This window comes from Hibiscus syriacus, unplaced genomic scaffold (assembly GCF_006381635.1).
Source record: "Hibiscus syriacus cultivar Baekdansim isolate YM2019G1 unplaced genomic scaffold, ASM638163v2 tig00112813_pilon, whole genome shotgun sequence".
Taxonomy (NCBI): domain Eukaryota; kingdom Viridiplantae; phylum Streptophyta; class Magnoliopsida; order Malvales; family Malvaceae; genus Hibiscus; species Hibiscus syriacus.
Genome location: NW_024063407.1, coordinates 105,348 through 111,463, shown reverse-complemented (window position 1 = coordinate 111,463; position 6,116 = coordinate 105,348). Strand labels below are relative to the sequence as shown.

The following is a 6,116-nucleotide window of genomic DNA, read 5'->3' as shown; positions in this document are numbered from 1 at the left end:
GTGTTCGAGTCGAACTTGATAATTTTAAGTTCACGAGTTTTCGAGTCGAGCTGACTTTGAAAGTTTTCGAGTTCGAGTCGAGCTTTAGCAATACTCGAGCTTGACTCGGCTCGTTTACCCCTAGGTAGAGTCTCCAACGTTTATGTTCGTGTTCGTTTATATTCGTGTTCGTTTATGTTCGTTTATTTATTAATGAACGAACATGAACAAGGTATATTCCTTAATAAACGAATATGAACAAAAAAAATTGTTCGTTTATGTTTGTTTGTTTATTAAATGAACGAACATGAACATACCTCAGTTTGTGTGCGTTCGGTTCGTTTGCAGGCCTACTGACATATTTGGTTTTCTTAGAATGAACACATGATTATCTTGAAAATTAAAAACATTTATATTAACTCTTTGTTTTATTGGTAACGGTCATTTTGGAATTTTGTTTACCCTTATATAATTTTATTATTAACATATAATATATATATATATATATATTCAAGTTCAAAAATAATTTTAAATACGACACTACACCTCACCTATAACATTAATAAGAAGAAGAAAAAAGACTGACATGGAGGGAAATGATAACGGGATAGCATGCGTGTACGAATATCGTACAATTAAAAGTGGGCATGAATCCCGATGATGATCGATAGATGCTGCCAGTAACTAGGATCGATCCCGACCTAAGCAAGACAGTTGCTTGGCCTTTTCCATCTCTCACCATTAGTTATTGGGCTAAACGTCGTAGGTTTGCATGTTTAGTCAAATCAGAGAATTCCTTTTTTTCAAAATAAGATGATACATTCGGCGTTTCTCTCGAAATATCACCATAACTCTATATTTCTCTGTCAGACATCGTTCAGACTATATTTTTGATCTAACATCATTTGCAGGAAGGTTCACCGCTACACCGTGTTTTACGCCACGAAGGCGCTCCTACCAAATGTGTAAAAAAACCCGGGTATTAGTTTTGTAAATATTTTTAAACGGGTGCCAAATACATCATTAATTTTTATTATAGTGATATTTGTGTAAAAACGTCAGCATTTTGAATTGTGCAGACACCCCTACACCGCACGGTTCCAGGTTGTAAACTGGCTGACATTTTAATGAACTGGACGGTGTGTGTAGTGGTTGAGTTTATTAGTATTTTAATGTCACAAGTTTATTTTTAATAATAATAATTTTTTATAATTTTAAAAATTATAAATTTCATATATTTTGAAAAAATTATTTTTTTAAAATTAATTGTTTAAAAATATTTAAAAAATATTAAAATAAACTTTTAATTATAATTAAGGGATTAAATGAATTATTATTCATTAATTTTTATTTTTAACAATAGTTAATAATGTTTATTCATTTTTAATAAAATTATTTTGATTTTTGCATTAAAATTACACAATACGTATAATATAATATAGAAAAACTTTGAGAGTAAGTATTTTAAAATATGAATAATTTTATAAAAGTTTTATAACTAGTATTTCTTTTACAAGATGATGATGATGATGATAATAATAAATATTTTATAATTTTATAATTATAAATTCATATATTTTTTGAAAAAATTATTACCTTTTAAAATTAATTGTTTAAAAATATAAAAAATATTAAAATAAACTTTTAATTACAATTGAGGGATCAAATGAATTATTATTCATTAATTTTTAATTTTTAACAACAGTTAATAATGTTTATTCATTTTTAATAAAATTATTTAAATTTTTGCATTAAAATTACACAATACATATAATCTAGTATATAAAAACTTTGAGGATAAGTATTTTAAAAATATGAATAATTTTATAAAAGTTTTATAACTAGTATTTCTTTTACAAAATGATGATGATGATGATGATAAATATTTTATAACTTAAAAAATTATAAATTTCATATATTTTTGAAAAAAATATTACCTTTTAAAATTAGTTGTTTAAAAATATAAAAAATATTAAAATAAACTTTTAATTTCTATTGAGGGATCAAATGAATTATTATTCAATAATTTTTTCAAAATTTATGAAATTTATAATTTTTAAAATTATAAAAAAATTATTATTATAAAAAAAATAAACTTGTGACACTAAAATACTAATACACTCAACCACTATACACACTGCCTACTTCATTAACTTGTGATAAGACCCCATCCAGTTCACAACCTGGAATCGTGCGGTGTGGGGCGTCTGCACAATTCAAAATGCTGACGTTTTTACACAAATATCATCATAATAGAAATTAATGACGTATTTGGCACCTGTTTAAAAATATTTACAAAACTAACATCCGGGTTTTTTACACCTTTGGTAAGGCATGCCCCCGACGTGGCGTAAAGCACGGTGTAGAGGCACGCCTTCTTGCAAAGGGTGTTAGATCGAGAAGTATAGTCTGAACGGTGCCTGACAGGGAAATATATAGGGCTAGGGTGATATTTCGGGAAATACGCCGATATATTCATATGTTAATGTGGCCAATAATTATATTGTTCTACAAGAGTAAAAGGGCTACCCTTGTATTCTTTGCAACCTGCAACCCCACCACACACACACATAAATAATTATTAATTAATATTAAAAATTATATATTTTTAAAAATTAAATAAAGAAAAATTTATCTAACCCTGTTAAACTTTGTAAATTAGTATACTCGTCAGTATGAAAAGTACTCTACTCATTCATTATCACTGTACCATATTTGAAGGATTTACAATCAGCTACTAGAATAATCCATACACTCCATGCAGTTATAACAAACCTGCAACAAACCTAGCCACGTAATATGACAGCGGGAAGGCCTAAATAATAACCTGCTAACAGGCATTCTCAACTAAAAAAATTGTATTATGGAAAATAAAAAATATTATAACCCCACTGTAATAAACTTCTAATTCCGCATTGATTATACACAATCGTGCAAAAGACACCGAAACTTTTTATGAGGAAAATGACACACATTCTCACTTATAAATGAGTAATTACATCATTTTCATATGACACGTGTACTTAACAAGCGTGAATATTTTTAAACCAATCAAATGAAAGGTCCTACTTATGCAACGTATTTTTCTTAAGTTTAAAAATATTTGCTTGAGGCTCGAACCTTTGCCATGTAAAAAACTTAAACTGATTCCAATGGCTAAAAAAATAAATTGATTTGACATTGAACGAGTTTTTCTGTATTTTTGGATTTTTGTAAATGTATTTTTAATAATGGGGTAAAATACACAAATGGTCATCCGACTATAAGATGATGTTTTATTGAGTCCATTGACTATTAAAAATTACAAACTGATCTCTTGACTATAGGATGTTGCTTTGTTGAGTCCCTCGACTATTAAAAGTTATAAAATGATCTCTTGACTATATGACGCTGCTTTGTTGAGTTCCTTGACTATTAAAAATTATAAGATGGTCATTTGACTTTTCATGTCCCAAAATCGTCCTTTGAGTTAGACGTTAACATGCTGACTGATCCCATAACCATTTAAGTTGTATTTGTGAATTAACTCTCCATTTATATATGTCTTTGAGCCAATGCTTCAAATATTATGCCGTCGAGTTAGCGCTTGAAACGTTATGTCAGCAAGTCAGTGCTTGAAAACAACGACAGTGCCAGTAGACATCATTAAAATATGATTTTAACATATCTCAATCAACAGGTTAACGTCTAACCCAAACGAACATCTTTTATTATATGAATAGTGAAGTGATCTTTTTGTAACTTCTAAAGTATGGGAATCAACAAAATAGTACCCTATAGTCGGATGGTCATTTTGTAACTTTTAATAGTCGAAAGACTCAATAAAGCAGTACCCTATAGTCAATGACTATTTGTATACTTACCCTTTGATAAGTTATGTTACTTTAGTTTTTTCAAATTTTTACTCGACCATTTAATTGTTTTATTTCTGGTTAAAGATGAATTTTATTTTTGTTTACAAAATATTTGTTATGGTATATGCTAATATTAGAATTGTATTTACATTATCTTTGATATAATCATGTAACATTTATTAATTATATGTACTGAATTCGTCCTGATTTAATATAGTAATTTTATGATATTTTTTATTTCTATATAAAACTAGATAAAAATTACATACTACAAATCATTCCACAAATTCCTTTAAAATGATATTCAAGTCTTAGAGATAAGATCCTAAGAAAATAATTCATTTTCTATGATATTTAGCATTGATAGAGTTGGTCGCGACTAGGGTACTGCTTTATCAATACTCGATAGAGTTGTTTCTATGATATTTAACATTGATAGAGTTGTTTCTATGATATTTAACATTGATAGAGTTGGTCGCGACTAGGGTACTGCTTTATCAATACTCGATAGAGTTGTTTCTATGATATTTAACAACGAAGATTATGCAAGGATTTGCTCGAGGGGCTTGGACTTCTCAATCTCAATCTCCATCTCCTGCAACTGTTGCTGCTCCTTGGCCAGCTTCTTCAGCCTGGCAAGCTCAAGATCCTTGCTCATCTTCCTCCTGTACATCTCCGCAAAGGTGATGGGCTCCTCCAGGATCGGTTTCTCTCCCTCTCTGATCTTCAGTGGATACACAGTCGCTTTGGGTGCTGGGTTTTGGAACGTGGCTATTGACATTCTGCTGCAGTCCGAGTTCACCACTGCTTGGTGGTCAGCGTTCTTGAACCTCCCATTGCTCAGATACTGCATAAGACATCATCAATAAGTCATTAATAGACAAATGCAGTTGAGATCGATCAGTTTTAACTTACATGGCCGTGATCTCCAAGGTTGACCACAAAGGCGCTTTCAACAGGTTGAACGGTGATCCAAGTTTTGCCATTGTCCCTGGTGGCCTGAAGCCCACCCACTTGGTCCTGAAGCAACAGGGTGATCGTCCCCGGGTCCGTGTGGCGCTTGAGTCCGAGAGTTAGGTCCGGTTGTGGACATTTCGGGTAGAAATTAACCACCACTTTCTGATCCATGTCCACACACGCCTTCGTCAAAGCCTCCTTCTCTAAACCCATGGCCTCCGACAGCACCTCAAGAAGCTTACAGGCTAACCCCATCAGCTTCTCGCTGTACTCCTTTGTCACTTCCATCCAACCCTCTGGCTTATCAGGCCACCTTGAATAGTCCCTGTTCTTCAATGGATGCGAAAAGTACGTCACAATCTCCCTCCAATCTTGCACTACTTCTCCCTGCAAGTAAATATCAATCATTTTTACGCAATGGGTATGAAAACTTGTTAATTTTTTTAAAAGGCAATTTACCTGAAGGTGGCTGGAGACGATGAAACCCCCTTTCTTACCACCGGACATGTCAAACCGAAGCTTGTCTTCGGAGGGCAAAGCGAAGAACTCTTTAGCAAGACGGGTCATGTCGGAAACGAGTTTAGCATCGACACCGTGATCGACAATCTGGAAGACACCCCAATCCTCACAAGCGCCGACGATTTTCTTGCATATCTCAGCCTCTTACCGTCGACATCATCAATGCCGGCAAGGGAGATAACGGGAATTTCGTCGCTGAATTTGTTGTGAGCGACCTTAGGACGCTCATCTTCATCTCGAATGAAGTTTGCCTGTAAGGTTTTCTCTTCTGCAAGAGCCGTGAGAGTTGAGGGAGCCATTAATGGTGGATGAGATTTGAATAACGTGTCCCCTTGCTTAAAAAGAGTAAGCGTTAAACGAGTGTTTTTTTGTTTTAGAACAGTCGTATACGTTTGGGAAAGAATAAGGAGGGCTTATATAAAAATGGAACAAGCTGAAAACTGAGCAGCTCTAACTACCTCTCTTGCCTAGTGACTCGTGGGTGACCGCACGGTCAGCTGCCGATCTTTCCTCTTTCGTTCAACCACGGTTTTGTATCATTAGATTAGATTAGTTTGCGTTTTATTTTTTTTTATATTTAATTTATTCATTTTTTAATTAATCTTTCAAGTAAAATTATTTGAATTATTATTCAAGTTATACTGAGTTCAACTAATTTTAAATATTGCATTTATTAAATGATTCAAATTATAAATAATTAATAATCAAATTAAATTGAAATGAATTAAAATTCAGGATATACAAATGAATTTCTTTTACTTCTATTAAAATTGGTAGATCTAAACATACATAACTATTTAGAGAGTT

The 6,116-nt window shown here is 32.4% G+C and overlaps 1 pseudogene; it reads right to left on the bottom strand.

Annotated features, from left to right (window-relative positions):
* Window positions 1–4,359: 4,359 nt before the first annotated feature.
* On the bottom strand, window positions 4,360–5,712 carry LOC120183800 (annotated as a pseudogene).
* Between the last annotated feature and the right edge of the window lie 404 nt (window positions 5,713–6,116).